This window comes from Symphalangus syndactylus, chromosome 2 (genome assembly GCF_028878055.3).
Source record: "Symphalangus syndactylus isolate Jambi chromosome 2, NHGRI_mSymSyn1-v2.1_pri, whole genome shotgun sequence".
NCBI classification, from domain to species: Eukaryota; Metazoa; Chordata; class Mammalia; order Primates; family Hylobatidae; genus Symphalangus; species Symphalangus syndactylus.
The window spans coordinates 73,891,553-73,909,558 of NC_072424.2; the positions used below are offsets into that span (position 1 = coordinate 73,891,553).

Below are 18,006 nucleotides of genomic sequence, written 5' to 3' on the forward strand. Positions count from 1 at the left end.
CAAGAAAACACTGGTACAATGAAGGCAAATGTTGTGACAGCAAATAGCAATATATATATGTTTATATGACAGATGTTTGGGAGCCAATTTATATGGATGTCTATGCCTCTTCTCTAGTTTTTATTTAGTGATTATTTTGATCTTTTATGTGCAGAATTATAACCAATACACTGCATACTTTATATGCAATATTGTGTTTGTGGTTTTACTCATTTAACAATCCTAAGACAGCTACACACAGTTTCAACAAATAAATTAATTTTCTCTATATAGCATTTTATTATTTTTTCTAATTGGGACCTCTAATAGTATTGAAAGTAGATAGTTAAGCAGAATAGTCTTACAAACAACATCCGGAAGCCATGTGCAAGTGAAGATTGTAATAATAAAGAGGAGACACTTTGAAGTTAGGTTTGGATTTGACCCACAGCTACAATACCTTCCAGCTTCTTAATATATACCAGTTGTCTGAGTTATCATAACCTTTTAAAATGAGAAAACTAAAACCTACCTTACAATAATGCTTTCATAATTATATGACAATCATACACACCCACAAAAACACTAAACAAATGTTACAAAATATAGACAAATTTCTTCATTTACAATGTCTTATACATTTGAAAAAAAGAACAATTAGGTGATATTTGACTTTTTAAAGACAAGACAGATCCATTTCTTCATGTTTGTATTATCTTTAAATGTGTTTGAATCCAATATCAAAGTATAAGGGGGAAAATGTACTAAATTCAGTGAAAATTAAATTATTTTTCTTTCAAGCATAGTCCAAGGCTATGTGGAAATCCACAAAGAAATCAGATTGAATTTTGTTTTAAAATCTACTGCTTTAGGAAAGAAAAACAAATGCAAGTGTTTGAGGGACATAAAATCAGAACAAAATGTGTTGGTGTGTGCGCGCAAGTGTGTGTGCATGGGTGTATGTAATGAGAACAAGATACTTAACAAGTATGTTTGGTTAGTGCTAAGTGTAAGAAGCCCCTTGGGTCTGTTCTATAGCAAAAATGCATTTTTTTGACAGAGGATAAGCTTATATAACATACTTCTGGTGGTATTATCTTAAAGAGAAAACTGAATCTGCCCTTTATAATACTTTAAGTTATTCCATAGTTTAAAGACATTTGTTCTTGATTGGGCAAAACACCCAAATAATAGCATTTACCTCTGTTTATACTAATCATTTATGTTGGCTGACACATATCACCATTAAAATGACAGATGTTTAGGCAAATCATCGAATTGTTTGATCTTTATTTTTCTAAGCATTCAGATAGCTGTATACATCCAGAGGATTTAGCAACTTCTTTTGTTAGTTTGTTTTTTTTTTGTGACATGGGCACAATTTATTCTGTAAATGGGAAACTTTAAATATATTTAATTATCAAGATATCTTATACTCACTTTCTTAGAGTTTCAACTATAACCTAGAGCATTCATTCTTTTTAATGATATTTCCCTTATTATATATTGTAACCATTTAAGCTATTCAATAACATTTTTTTTTTGAGACAGAGTCTTGCTCTGTCACTGAGGCTGGAGTGCGGTGGTGTGATCTTGGCTCATTGCAACCTCCATTTCCCAGGTTCAAGCAATTCTCCTGCCTCAGCCTCCCCAGTAGCTGGGATTACAGGTGCCTGCTACCACACCCAGCTAATTTTTGTATTTTTAGTAGAGGCAGGATTTCACCATATTGGCCAGGCTGGTCTTGAACTCCTGACCTCAAGTGATTCACCCGTCTTGGCCTCCCAAAGTGCTGGGATTACAGGCACGAGCCATTAAGCCCGGCCATCAATAACATTTTTCTAAAATTTAACAGAAATCACAAATAGATATCAGCAAAGAACACAATAATACAGAAAGATTTATCTTTTTATCATGCATTATTTCTTTTAGATTTCTTTTGGTTATCTAGCTACATATATGTAGTACATCCAGTGCATTTAACTAACATACTTCTTTATTTCTCTTTCCCATCAGGTTTAGAATGTAATAACTCAAGGATTTGATAATACAGTGAAGTAGTATAACAACTGTCTATGTGCTTCCCATGATATGTTCTCTATATTGTAAGTATATATTTACTTTCTCAATCTAGCTTGATTGTGGAAGAAATGTGTTCAATTAGAACTTATAGATGACTTATATTGTTTCAGAAAATTTTGAACTAAAATTCATCCAAGTTACAGAATTATTTCAGAAGGTTAGCTTCTAAGAGGAGATCTTTTATAAACTTAGTTTTAACATTCTATCAAAGTTAAAGTTTAAAATAATTTTCTGTCATGGTAGGTAGGATAATATATCCATCATGTCTAATCATATTTTAAAATAAATCTTACAATTAATAATCTTAAAATTTCTATACTCTTCTGTTTTCTAGAAAAAAGTAAATAAATATTAGACATGGAAAATTTTATGTTCTCAATATAATTTGCAATCTAATTTTAAATTTAGGTCAATTTCTTTTTATGTTAGTTATCTTTTGAACATGGGTTTTAATTCGGGGTAGATAATGCCTATACCAATAAATCATTCTTATATATGAATATAAGAATATATTGACTATATATATTCATATATATGTAATTTATTTAATAAGTTAAATAAAAAAAGGAAAGTAGTCTTTGCACAGATGTGAACCTCTTACTGTTCATTTCACGTGATTAAAAAATAAGGAAGGAGGTAGAATTCTGGGATATTGTGCTTTGTTTTTGAGTTAAGAAATACTACAAAGCAATAAGTGTTACTCATGTCAGTGAGAAAGAAATAAAACAGCCCAATCTCTTTTCCTTGGATCAAAGCAAGCTATGAACTGGAGCCCATCATGAATCAGCAGTGTCCCTACAATTTAAGGCATGTTTAGGGCGTTAGGAGATGCTGTTCCTTAACAACACCTAATATCGTCAAACCTAGAATCCCTTCTCAAGCCTTACTCTCTATTCTCTTCAGCGCTTGTTTTGCTGAAGCTCCTGTCTGAGGATATAAAGCTGTCAGAGAATTGGAGGTGGTGGTGGATAGGTTATTAACATCCCTGTTTCAGAACTCTGAGTGCATTGTGACACAAAATATGATTTAATACATATTTTATAGCAGTGCTATCTAATAAAACTATAATGTGAACTGCATATGTTATTTAAATTTTTCTCATGGCCACTTTTTTAAAAAGTGAAAAGAATCAGGTGAAATGAGTCTTAATGATATAGTTTATTTATTTAGCCCTATACATTCCAAATATAGTTATTTTAACATATGACTAATGTAAAGAAAAGAATGAGACAATTTGCATTCTTTTTTCACACTAAGTCCTTGAAATCCAGTGTGTACTTATAGCACATCTCAATGCAGATACTAAAGTTTTGTTGAATATACTTGATCTATACTTAGACTTCATAAAATTTACAGTTGAAAAAGTAGATTCACAAACCCAAATTGTCCTACAAATATTTAAAAGTGTTCCAATAACTAAATCAAGTGTCAGTTTTTAAATTTGAATTGATTATCATCTCCTCAATGACACTAGCTGTATTTCAAGTGCTCAGCTGTCTCATGTGGCTGGTAGCTTCCATACTGGAAACTCTGCTCCAGGAGACCACTGATATAATGCTTCGGTTCTGCTACCTAATGAATTTTGAAGGCCAACTTCAGACCACATCAAAGGAGCATATGACTTTAAAATTTCAATGACAGAAAAAGTCAAACCCTAAACTTATTACTTAAAATGGGGTTTTACAGAACCCCATGTTTATGAGAAATTATAGAGAAGAAAATATACCAAATGTGTAATTCTAAGCTATATACATGTTGGAATTTGGGGGCTTTTTATTTGCTTCCGTGTACTTGCTTTGTTGTAACTAAAGTAATTTGCTGATCACAGCCCTCCCCATTACAATGAGTAAATCAATAGAAAAAAAATCTAATATTCAAAAAAATTGTTCCACCGAACACATTCTTAAACGAATGAAAATATAGGCATCAGACTTGTATATCATGTATATGATAAAAGATTTGTATCCATAATATATAAAAAACTCTTAAAACATTATTAATAAGAAAGTAAATCTAATTTTCCTGGTAAAATATCTAAGCTTTACCAAAGAAGATGTATGGATGACTAATAAGAATATGAGGAGATGTTCACTAAGGAGATGCAAATGAAAACCACAATAAGGTGCCAGAACATACCTGTTAAAAATGGATAAATGAATTAAAAATCTAACAGTGTCAAATATTCATATGCATGCAGAGCCACAGAGACTCTCATTCATTACTTTCATTACTGTTGGCAATTCAAAATGGTACAGTCACTTTGGAATGTACAAGTTTCCTATGAAGTTAAATGCTTACTTAATATATGATCCAGTGATCCCATTCCTAAGTATTTACCCAAGTGAATTGAAAAACATTTTTGATGCAAAAAAAAAATGGGAATATTTACAGAAACTTTGATTTCAATTGCCAAAATGTGGAAATAACTAATATGATGTCTTCAGCTGGTAAATGAATGAACAGACTGTGGTAAATCTATAAAAGGGAATACTATTCAAATATTTTTAAAAGAGAATTATTGATTTATGCATATCATGGATGAACATTTTAGTGCATCTTGCTAAGTGAAAGAAGGGAGGCCCAAATGACTACATATTTAAGATATACAATTCAATGTATCTTAAATTCTGAAAAAGCCAAAACATAGAGATGGGAAGCAGATCAATGGTTGCCCAAGTTAGAGATATATTGAGTTGGAGTTATAAGAGGGCTGACTACAAAATCATTAATTACATGAGGAAATTTTAAAGGCGATGGAACTGTCCGTGGTGCTGGAAAAATTACCATGCTCATCAAAACCCATAGAACTGTACAACACAATGAGTAAATTCTGCAGCATGCACATTAAAAAAAAAAAGAAAGAAAACAAATAGGATGCAATATCCCAAAATTGGGTGGAAACAGTGACAAGTGAACCTAACCATCTTACAAATGTAATATATAAGCTTACTAAAGGTGATGCAGTCAAAGGATCTAGCCTATATTTTGGAAAACAGTATTTTGGAAGGAAAAAATCTGCAAAGGGTGAGGCTAACTATAAAAAGAACTATACATAGACATTGTATTTTAGTAGATTTTTTTCAAAGGAGTGCAGGTTAGCAATTATGAAAGTACTTTGCATGTGCATTAGGGTGGAATGCATAAGTAAATATAGATATTGGGAGATAGGTTTCACATTGCTAGAGAGAGAAGTTATAATCAGCAAAGAGAGATGGCTAAAATTAACCTTGCATTGCTAGATTAGAGATGTAGATATTAATTTGTGAATCTATTTTTATTTTAAAATACATAGATACAGAAATGGGTCTACACACATAACATTTATTAGCTCTATCTACTGAAAAGCTTTAGAAGCAGTGATACCACATTAGCAATTAGCATGCCTCATGCCCAAATTTTAGTTTCATGCTCAGAGTTTAGAGGTTTCTGTGTATACATCATAATGCTTCAATCTTAGAATGAGCATGGAATGTAGGAAACTCAAATAGCATGCTTTATTTAAACACAAGAGAAGTCTCTGAGAGTTTAAGTGACTTGACTGGAATCAGCAGTTTGTAAAGGATAGAGCATCTACATAGAAAAATCTTACCTCTCAAGGTAATCTTAACTTTTGTACCACATCAAGAAGTCTACACTACATGGAAATATTCTTATTTGTTAAATTATTTGTTTTTAATTTCCAGAAATAATCAAGCTCTTTCTCTTAATTTAAATAAAATTCTGGCAATTTTATATCATTAAAAAACTATTATTCACATTTAAATTCAAAATTTTTACCTGAAATGTCTGCTTCCTGTTGAGCTTCAAAGTCCCATCTAGAGTCCAGGCACAGTGGCTCACTCCTGTAATCCCATCACATTGGGAGGCTGAGGCAAGCAAATCACTTGAGGTCAAGAGTTCAAGACCAGCCTGGCCAACACAATGAAAACCCATCTCTACTGAAAATACAAAAATCAGCTGGTGTGGTGGTGCACACCTGTAGTCCAAGCTACTGGGAAGGCTGAGGCAGGAGAATCGCTTGAGCATGGGAGTCGAAGGTTGCAGTGAGCCAAGATTGCACCACTGCAGTCCAGCCTGGGCAACAGAGTAAGAGTCTGTCTCAAACAAAACAAAACAAAACCAAACCAGAAAGTCCTACTAGACTGGGAAATCATTATTGCTAATTTATTTCTGTTATATTGGACACACATACGCTTTCACTTTAAGGAAATCCTGTGCAAGAACTAAAAAAAAGAACTACAAAATATAGTCATGCACTGCATAACATTGCAGACAATGATTGACCACATATACAACAGTTGTCCCATTAGATTATGATAGAGCTAAACAATTCTTATCTCCTAGTAACTTTGTAGCCATCGGAACTTAGTAGCACACAACTCACATGTTTGTGATGATGCTGGTGTAAACGAACCTATTGCACTTCCAGTTGTATAAAAGTGTAGTACATACTGTACAATTACATAAGGTACATAACAATGATAATAAACAATTATGTTATAGTTTATGTATTTACTATATTTTATCATTATTTAGAGTGTACATCTACTTATTTAAAAAACTTAATTATTAAACAGCCTCAGGCAGGTCTTTCAGGAGGTATTCCAGAAGAGGAGATTGTTATCATAGGAGATGACAGCTCCATGAACCTTAATGCCCCTGAAGACCTTCCAGTGAGACAAGATATGGAGGTAGAAGACAGTGATATTGATGATCTTCACCCTGTGTAGACCTAAGCTAATGTGTGGGTTTGTATCTTAGTTTTTACAAAATTAAAAGGTAAAATAAAAAACAAAAATATTTAAAAATAGGAAAAAACTTATAGAATAAGGATTAAAGAAATTATTTTGTACAGCTATGCAATGTGTTTGTGTTTTAAGCGTGTTATTATGAAAACACTCAAAGACTTAAAAATATTTTTTAAGTCTATAAAGTAAAAAAGTTACAATAAGCTAACATTAAATTATTGAAGACAGAAAAATCTTTTTATAGGTTTAATATAGCATTTGTATAGTGTTTATAAAATCTACCGTAGTGTACAGTAATGTCCTAGGCTTTCACATTCACTCACCACTCACTCACTGACTCACCCGGTGCAACTTCCAGTCCTGCAAGCTCCATTCATGGTAAGTGCTTTATACAGGTGTACGATTTTTTATTTTTATACAGTATTTTTACTGTATCTTTTCTATGTTTAGATATACAAATACCATTGTTTTAAAATTTCCTAAAGTATTCAGTATAGTAACATGCTATAAGTTTGTAGCCTAGAAACAATAGCTTACATGTGTAGCAGGCAATACCATCTAGGTTTGTGTAAGTCCGCTCTCTAATGTTTGCACAACAATGAAATCACCTAACATCACATTTCTCAGAACATATTCCCATCTTTAAGTGACACATGACTGTACATAAAGTGTTTTTTACTGCAAAATAATTATGTCTCACAAAAGCATTCATCATGTATTTTCTTAAATAACAATCTTCCCTGCTGCAATTTTGTTAGATTTATATATAGTATCTCAGAGGAAATAAAGTCATTTTATAAAGCCAAGCTAACCTGTGATCCTTTCCTTTAATACCTTCATCACTATGCCCATCTGCTGCAATTTTTCTAAGTAAGTGTGATCTCATAATCCACACAGTTTTAATATGAAGAAAATTTATAGCATACTCTTACTAATCAATAAATCAAGCTTTCTCCCTATTGCTTTCCAATCACAATGATGACTTCTAAGGGAGCTTATTTTATTAGGTAATTTGAAAATACTTTACTAGGCTATTTGAGGAGCTTCTTGAATATGAGGGGATTATTAACAATAAAAGAAGATACACCCAATAGAGAAACAATTTCTATACCTTCAAATAATAGTATAGTAGGTATAGGAGGCAAATGCAAAATCAGTGTGATCCATTATATATTTAACCCTCATTTGTTATCTGTTACAATGCATAAACATGTTTGGAAAAGATTATCAAATCTATTTGAATTTTCTACCATATTTAATGTTCAGAATTCTCATTATTTTATTTTTTCTGATTTAAAGTCCTTCTACCATAGTAAAAATATATTTTATTTGTTTTGTTTACTTGTTTTGTTTTTGTTTAAAAGACTATTCAGAAGAGTTCCTTTTTATAAGACCACCTTTTTTTTTTTTTTGAGACAGAGTCTGTGTTGCCCAGACTGGAGTGCAGTGGCGCGATCTCAGCCCAGTGCAAACTCCGCCTCCCGGGTTCATGCCATTCTCCTGCCTCAGCACCCCCAGTATCTGGGACTACAGGCGCCCGCCACCACGCCCGGCTAATTTTTTTTAAATTTTTTTTATTTTAGTAGAGACGGGGTTTCACCATGTTAGCTAGGATGGTCTCGATCTCCCGACCTTGTGATCCGCCCTCCTCAGCCTCCCAAAGTGCTGGGATTACAGGCGTGAGTCACCGTGGCTCGCCAAGACCACCCTTTTTTTTTTTTTTTTTTTTTTGTACTAAGACTTTCTACTATTCTGCCTGGTGAATAACAGGTACTTAAAATATTTGCGGTTTTGACTTCTAAACAAAATGACATTAAGCACATTTTTTTTTCAGTTAATTTTAGGAGTAATTAGGGTAGCCTGGAAGAAATCACGTATGGGAGATGCTCCAGAGCTCCACTGTTTGTGATGACCATTCAATATGCAACATAAAATGAGTCTTGGTGGTGTCTCAAATCTTTCTCCTCCACAAGGAGAAGTAGATGGAGTATAGACGGATGCATGGGTGGATAGAGTAGGACAAATAGATGGAAAAATAGTTGGATTGTTCTCACACATACCGTCCAATATCTTCCATACCATGGACAGTGTTTTATCCTTACTTGTTTCTAGGAACTAAGAAACATAGATGGTAATACAGAATCCTATGGAACTCCAATGATTTCAGAGAAAATTGAGGATACAGTATTTTCACCCTCTGCACCCAGAAGAACTTACTGCTTTATTTTGGTAACTAAAAAATTAACAATAATTTACTTTTGCCTTGATAGTAGGGTCAAAATCAATGTCTATGGAAGACTACCTATAATAGTGACTATTTTAATCCTTTTCTCTTCTTATCCCTTATAATGATATATCCTTACTTTCAATATGCAGATATAAGCAGTTCTAAGTATATGCTTCAAATTACATGCTCTGGGGAAAGAATTAGTCAATAAAGATGTCAAGAAAATCTGAATTTATTATTTTCAAATTGTTCTTAAGTTTTATTTTCAGAGACTATCATTTCCCTATAGCTACTCTACAAAGAGACAAGAAAACACTTCACAGTGAACTAGCCCCCCTAGGAAAAACACTGTGGAGTGAATATTTATGTTATTAAGTAGTTAGAATAAGTAGAGGCAGATTAAAAATACCCTAAACTTTTATTTAAAACCATGCATATTAACCCTGTGGGCTTTCTTGCTATCCTTATAAAGTCAATTATCACTCTGTAGGTTTTTGAATTTTAATTTCAGTTTATTTTAAACTATGTTGTATCTCTTCATATTAAAAAATTAATCTTCTCTTTTACTTTGTATGTTCCATCATTCCTTTTTAATTCATGTCATTTTGTACTCTAAACACAGTAGGATGCTAATTTAAAATTTGTGACCTTAAATTCATGTCGTTTAAATCCCCCAAATGAATATAGTGATTCATCCACTTTTATGTTTGAAATGTAATCTGCCTTAAAATAAATCTCTATGTTGCTAAAGGGTAAAACCTAGTATACGCCTTTTGATTTTATGAGAGCACAAGATCAAATCTTCATTATACTCAGAGCTTACACTGAAGATGGAAAGCTGCTTTATATGATAAAGTGAGGGAAACTTATCAGTAAGTCTTCAAGGAGGAGAAGATGAGATGTGCTGGGTAGCCAAAAGAATTTTAGTAAAGTGATGATCTGTGTTCAATATTAGCTTGTGCACTTTGCTATGACATAACAGCTCTCCATCTAAAACTTCTGCTAACATTGCATGTTCCTTATAGGACATTTTAGGGGAAATTAAAGAGACTCAGTTTCACATCCAGGTCAAAGCAATCAGAAAAAGGAACATTTATGGTAGATAACACATGAATAGAATTTGGAAATCTCTAGTTCAGAAGTTCAGGACCCTAAGTAATCAGGAGTTTCTAGAACCTCTTTAATTCTCAGAAATCTTGTGGGGCATTGGAATTTCCAATACAATATTGGATGGGTGGCTGGAACTCTCAAATGCAGAAACTACACTTTAGGTTACTTTTCTTATTACACAAACATTAAAGCAATATTTAAAAGGTCAATCCACTCATAATCCAACCACCACAGAAATTCACAGAATTATTTGCCTATGTTTCTTTTTATTTCGAATCCATATGTACACATAATTTTACATGGTATAGTTATAATTTTGTTTTGATTTTGTAATCAGTGTCAAATCATAAATATTTTAACATGTTTATTTGTTGTAGGTGCCTTTATAATGACTGTTTGCCTAACCCTTTTCTTATCTTGGGTATTAGAGTGTACTTGAATTTTCATATACATAAATAACACTTCAATTTAAATATTTGTCAAATATTTTGCTTTCATCAAATAAAAAATGGAAATAAAAACAAGCTTATGGCCGGGCACGGTGGCTCACGCCTGTAATCCCGGCACTTTGGGAGGCCGAGGCGGGTGGATCACGAGGTCAGGAGATCGAGACCATCCTGCCTAACACGGTGAAACCCGGTCTCTACTAAAAATACAAAAAAATAGCTGGGCGTGGATAGCTGGGCGTGGTGGTGGGCGCCTGTAGTCCCAGCCACTCGGGAGGCTGAGGCAGGAGAATGGCGTGAACCCAGAAGGCGGAGCTTGCAGTGAGCCGAGATCGCGCCACTCCATGCCAGCTTGGGAGACAGCCGCGAGACTCCGTCTCAAAAACAAAACAAAACAAACAAAACAAAACAAAACAAAACAAAGCTTATATTGTAGAGCTGTTGTGAGGATTAAATGCAAAAAAATGCATAATAAAGATTATGCATAGTGTCAGTTTGGACCAATTTCTAGAAATCTAATTATTGACGCAAAGGATATGACTATATATTCTTTCTGAGGCTGTTGAATGAATTACTAACTTCCAGAGTATTCAGCTGGCAAAAGAATGAAAATTGGCGTCAATATCTTAAACAAAAAAACCCAGTGCTGAAGTGATCACTTATTTTAAAAAGGGCAAAATATAATTTTCAAGCACAGTCTCTCAGAGCAGAGAAGACTGCTAATATTATAGAGGGCTTTGAGGAAGAGTGTAATTCAGTTACTGGTTGACTTCCGGAGGCATAAGTGTATTGATGTCATTTGTAGAAATATGGTTCTTCAGGTGAGAATTCCTTTGATTAATCAACTTCCATAAGTGTGTTCTTCGAAGTGAGTCTTTTTCTGATTAACTGACTTTAGGAAGTTAGGGTTATAACTAGTTGGTTGACTTGCAAATGCATGCTCACTGAGATGCACAGCCTCACTGAGATTCAACTTTGTGTGAAATCAGTTCCGATAGTTTCTGGAACTGTCATTGATTAAGCAGTTTTAAAACCACTTCTGGTGACTACTTGCTACCATAGCTACAGAAAAATATCAATCACTTCCTAGGAGTGTGGGAACATTTTATTCTCAAGCTATAGTTGAAATAACTTATGAGAAAAAAATCACAGAGGAAATGATGGAAAATGCCAAGGGCTTTTCATAAGGAAGAGGGGGAAATAACTAGAAATTTGTTTTTTAAAACAATCTTCTTCTGCTTGAGAAATACTATGTCAGTATCCAACAGTGAAACAGATGTGGAAAGGTAGTATCCATTGAAAAGAGGAGTAGAACTAGGATGGAAAGGTAAGTACATTTTACGTAAGTTAGTTAAATTGTTAAAGAAAACTTATTTCCTATTTTATTGTCAAGAAATTATATAATTATACATTTTGTGGGATCACAAATGTCTATTTATTAAACTTTTTAGTTCATAAGGCTGCTTTTCTTTTTTCTTTTTTTTTTTTTTGAGACGGAGTTTGGCTCTGTCGCCCAGGCTGGAGTGCAGTGGCGCAATCTCAGCTCATTGCAAGCTCCGCCTCCCGGGTTCACGCCATTCTCCTGCCTCAGTCTACCGAGTAGCTGGAACTAAAGGCGCCCGCCACCACGCCTGGCTAATTTTTCTATTTTTAGTAGAGACAGGGTTTCACCGTGTTAGCCGGGATGGTCTCGATCTCCTGACCTTGTGATCAGCCCGCCTCGGCCTCCCAAAGTGCTGGGATTACAGGCGTGAGCCACTGCGCCTGACCGAGGCTGCTTTTCTCTAAATCCATACTTACATAGATTACTTGATAATCTTTATTTTTTATTTTTTGTTTCTTTTTTTTGCACTTTCTCTCTCTTTAATATAAATTGTGTTCTTACTTGCTGATACTCCATTCTCGAATGGCTTCTAGTCTCCTCTCAGAAAGCTGACCCTGCCAGTTCTACATTTTTTTCTGACTCTCATCCTCCTGAATTTTGCTCTCCTCCATAGTCAACAATTTTATACGCCTCCTTTTCTTTTTTTAAATGACATTCAGTTTCTGAAATATTGGCTTCTCTCATTATACTTCCACCCCCATTCTTCTACCATGCAAAAAATAGCTCTTCTTCTCTCTTCTTTTGGCTAAACTTTCCAAAAAGATGTATAATTTTTTATTTTTGAGAAATGTGTTAGTGACATACGTCCTGGTTAACTCATTCCAAATGATGTCTCTATCTTGCATTCTGTCTTACTGTTCTACAACCTATTCCAGCACCATCAACAGATGACTCATTTCAGCCTGACCTCATGAAAAGAGCTTGCATTCTAGGTTCAGACAGAATAACAAGAGACTCCTATTTTTACCATTTGCTGGCTGATGTAATCTTACATGAGTAATTTAAGCTATAGGGGTCTCACCTCCTTTATCTGTAAAATAGGAATTCTAGTACATGGGATGGTAATGATGATGTAAAGAAATCATGTATAGAAAACATATAAATAGCATACTCTTTCTACCCAGGAGGAGCTACATAATTGTTAAATCTTGGTTTATTTCTTATTATGTCTTACTATGTTGACTGCTCTTCCAAATTGCATAACCAAAAGATCCATGAGGCCTAATGTCAAAAGCTCAATGTCTTTGTCGTGTTATGAGGCAAGTCAGTTTATCTCATCTTGTTCATTTAGGGATAAGAATACTTCCTTCTCTACCTGAATTACATTGTGGCAATGGCAAATTGAAATGTGATATTGATTACAGAAGTACTTAATCATTATAATAACAATAACTGTTAGCATTTTAAAATCTGGTATTTTCTTTATGTAAGTCACTGTGTCGGCACTTAATAAATGTAAGCTCAGTCTTTACAATTATCTAACAGGGATTAATATTATTTCTAATGTTTATGTGAGGAAACTACAGCTCGGAAAGATGAAGTAGTTGGGTCAAGGGTACATAGGTGGGAGGGAACAGGGCTAGAATTGAAGTCTTCTGGACCTCCACCTGCACCCTCAGAGCCCCATGCAACAGTGAATGATCAAATGCATTCAGTTTCCTTTCATTAAAAATGCTCCTTGGCCACTACTTGAACCATGATCCATTACTACCCAGCTCATTTTCAAAGGCTCCTGTTAACTCTCCTAAAAGCATTTTAGAGCTAGATCCTGCCTTCGTTTATTTTCATTATAGCTGCTTTCTTTTCTGTGTCATTAATTCATGCTTCTCTTTTGTAATTTTCCTGTCAGGTTAGCCACCAAGTGCTCTAGGGAATTAAAAACACATGCACACAATATTTAAGCTTTTCAGTGAGTGAAGGTTGACCTCAGTTCCTGTTTTTCCTCCCTCTTTGTGCTGTCTTCAGGGTTGATGTGCCTCCCTCCTCTTCTACCCCCAACAGTGCTTAAGCCTCTCTCATGTCGGCGCAGGTTAAAACTCGTCCACAGCCTTTGGATGTTTCATTAGTCTGTTTTACATTGCTATAAAGGAATGCCTGAGATAGGGTAATTGATGGTACAAGAACCATGGCACCAGTATCTGCTCAGCTTCTGGTGAGGTCTCAGGAAGCTTTTACTCATGGAGGAAGGTAAGGAGAGCCAGTGTGTCACATGGCAAAAGAGGGAGCAAGCAAGAAGAAAGAGTGCCGGGCTGTTTTAAACAACCAGCTCTAGAGCAAGAAGTCACATATTACTGCCAGGAAGGCACCAAACAGTTCATGAGAGGTCTGCCCTGATGACCAAAACACCTCCCTTCAGGCCCCACCTCCAACAAGATGTCATTCTTTGCTTCCTTAAAGTTCTTAGGTCTTCAAAGCACTCACTCAACAATGCAGAAAAGTATTTATACCATAATTATGCTATTCTGTAGATCCAGGACATATTGCAAATTATCAACTACATGCAATGTGTTGTTAGGCTTCAGCGCATTTTAAAGCAAAGGATTCTCTGCCTCTGCTTCAGACTAAGAGATTGAGTTGGTCTTTACATACACAGGTTTGTAAATTCAAACTACACTTTAATTCATGTTATTTATTATTATAAACATACTTATTTCACCTAAATACATTCAATGGAGGTAGACGCAATATCATTTCTGTATTCTTTAACTTCCCTGTAGAGATTATAGCATGGCCAGGCAGTGAATGAGAAATATAAAGTGATAATTAAAATGGAAATGAGCCATCTGTAATAATATTAAATAATTGAGCAGAAAATTTCAATCTAAGTGTCCAGCATTATCAACCAAAATAATTCATGGAAAACTTATTAAGAATGGTTTCAGGTTACTATTGGTCTGAGGATTAATAATTTCTTTTGTTAAAAACTACTGTTTTTTTAAACGTTTATTTGAGGTTCAGGGGTACATGTGCAGATTTGTTAGACAGGTAAATTGCGTGTCTCAGGGGTTTGATGGACAGATTATTTCTTTACCTAAGTAATAAGCATAGTATCCAATAGGTAGTTTTTCAATCCTCACCCTCCTCCTATCTTCCACCCTCAAGTAGGCCCCAGTGGCTGGCTGTTGTTCCCTTCTTTGTGTACACGTGTACTCAGTGTTTAGCTCCCACTTATAAGTGAGAATACATGATACTTAGTTTCTTGTTTTCGCATTAGTTTCTTAGGACAATAGCTTTCAGTTCCATCCATGTTGCTGCAAAGGACATAATCTCATTCTTTTTTATGGCTGCATAGTATTCCATGTTGCATATGTACCACATTTTCTTTATCCATTCTATCATTGATGGGCTTTTAGGTTTATTCCGTGTCTTTGCTATTGTGAATAGTGCTGCAGTGAACATATGTGTGCATGTATCTTTACGGTAGAATTATTTATCTTTCTTTAGTTATATATCCAATAATGGGACCGCTGGGCTTAATGGTAATTTTAAGTTCTTTGAGAAATCCCCAAACTGCTTTCAATAATGGCTGAACTAATTTACATTCGCATCAGCAGTGTATAATTGTTCTCCTTTCTCCTCAACCTTGTCAGCATCTGTTATTTTTTGACTTTTTAATAGCAGCCATTCTGATTGGTATGAGATGGTATCTCATGGTGGTTTTAATTTGCATTTCTCTAATGTGATGTTGAGCATTTTTTCACGTGCTTATTGGCCATGTGTATGTCTTCTTTTGAAAAGTCTATGTTCATGCCCTTTGCCCACATTTAAAGGGGTTGTTTATTTTTTGCCTGTTAATTTGTTTAAGTTCTTATAGATTCTGGATATTAGACCTTTATTAGATGAATACTTTTTAAATATTTTTCTCCTATTCTATAGATTTTATCTGTTTACTCTGTTGATAGTTTCTTTTGCTGTGTAGAAGCTCTTTATTTTAATTAGATTCCACTTGTCAATTTTTGAAACTACTCTTTTAAAAAAGAAAATTGTAAAGAGCTTTTTAAGCCAAATTTAACAAGCAATAAACTTTTAAAATTAACAGATTCAACTACCTAATTATCAAAACTTCAGTATAGCAAAAAAAGATACTATAAACAAAATTAATTTTGTCTTTAAATTTAAAAACCTGGGAGAAAATGTTCCCCCCAAAATTAGACAAAGGCTTAATTTTGTAATATGTAAAGAGTGTTCACAAATTAATTATCCAAAATGCCATAATAAAAGGGGCAAATAAAGTATGAATAGTCATTTCACAAAGGAAATAAAAATTATCCCAATAAAGACAATAATGTCCAACCTTACCAATTAATGACCTGACAAACACAATTTTGTGGTCTAATGGGACATTTTTTCATTGGTACTGTATTAAATAGTTCATAACATTCATCATTATTAAGTGTTGTGGAAAATTTGATTCCAGGTGAAGCAAGTTGGGCCCTTTTGGATAACATACTTGTAATACTTACAAAAATTTTAAAAACATATATTGTTTGACCCAGTAATTCTACCTGTGGTAATTTATTCATTAAAAACACTTGTATGCACCACTAAGAAGCCTTCACCAAAATGTTCATTGCAAATTTAGAATGACAAAGTATTAAAAATAATCAAAATGTCCATCAATAGGAGAAAAGTAAAATATATAATAATATATTCTTACCAATCAGTGCTAAGCAACCATTGAAAATAACTTGGTGAATATACAAAGACAGATTAAAATATCAAACTAAAGGGCCAGGCACAGTGGCTCACACCTGTAATTCCAGCACTTTGAAAGGCTGAGTAGGAAGGATCTCTCGAGTCCAGGAGTTCAAGATCAGCCTGCACAACATGGTGAAACATCTCCACAAAAAAATACAAATAGCCACTGGGTGTGGTGGCTCACGCTTGTAATCCCAGCACTTTGGGAGGCCGAGGCTGATCACAGGGTCAGGAGATCGGGACTATCCTGGCTAACACGGTGAAACCCCGTCTCTACTAAAAATACAAAGAAAAAAAAAAAAGAAAGAAATTAGCCAGGAGTGGTGGCAGGCACCTGTAGTCCCAGCTACTTGAGAGGCTGAGGCAGGAGAATGGCATGAACATGGGAGGTGGAGCTTGCAGTGAGCCGAGATCACACCACTGCACTCCAGCCTGTGCGACAGAACGAGAGTCCGTCTCAAAAAAAAAAAAAAAAAAATTACAAATAGCCAGGCATGGTGGCATGTGCCTGTGGTCCCAGCTATCTAGGAGGCAGAGGTGGGAGGTCACCTAAGCCCAGAAAGTTTGAGGCTGAAGTAAGTTGCAGTTGTGCCACTGCACTCCAACTTGGGTGACAGAGTGAGACCCTGTCTCAAAAAATAAAAATTAAAATTAAAACAGCTTCAAACTATTCACTATAAAAAGTAAGTATCAGAATAAAATAAATAGAAGAGTCTCAATTTTCTCTTAAAAATCATATATATGTATAAATATATCTAAATATATATAAATGTGTATACAGTTTTGAAAAAGTTCTAAAAGGATATATGACACACTGAAACAAAAGTGGTTACCTCTTGGGGAAGAGAATGGGTTGAAAGAGTGGCAATTGGTATTAATTTGGTATATGGTATTAAAATTTGGTATTAATTATTTATTTTATATACACTTGAATTATTTACATTTTAATAATAAAAATATATTCTTCTATTACTTTTATACTTCTTATAAGTCACACAAATACAGGTAGTATAACTGAAGTAAGTAAATATTTTCAGAAAAGATTTGGTGAATTATCAGTCAATTAGTGATAGTGTTCTGAAGAGTGGGCATTTTTGAACATTTTTCCTGTTTGGCCTTGAATTTTTAAATTAAATTTCAAAAAAAATTAATTTTACCACATTTGTAGGGCTTAGCTTTCTTTGGCTAGAATCAAAATTTTACATAAATTAGACGTCAGTTGCAAACAAATAATCAGAACCTCCTCAATAAAACAACATTGGGAGGTGGGAGAGGGGGTATGAATCTCTGCATGGTTTTTGGGAGACAAATTTTTTAACTTTATATTTGAAA

General features: G+C 34.3%; 1 protein-coding gene across 3 annotated transcripts in view; it reads left to right on the top strand.

Moving 5' to 3' along the window:
- Positions 1 to 18,006, top strand: part of FUT9 (fucosyltransferase 9) — a 203,887-nt gene that overhangs the window by 102,254 nt on the left and 83,627 nt on the right. The window contains exons 2-3 of one of the 3 annotated variants that reach the window (XM_063619575.1): positions 1,996 to 2,084; positions 8,922 to 9,038. The gene's annotated coding sequence lies outside the window, so the exon portion shown is untranslated. Of the gene's footprint in view, positions 1 to 1,995; positions 2,085 to 8,549; positions 9,039 to 18,006 lie in introns of those variants that run through there. The other 2 variants (XM_055259169.2, XM_063619576.1) reach the window with 2 other exon arrangements.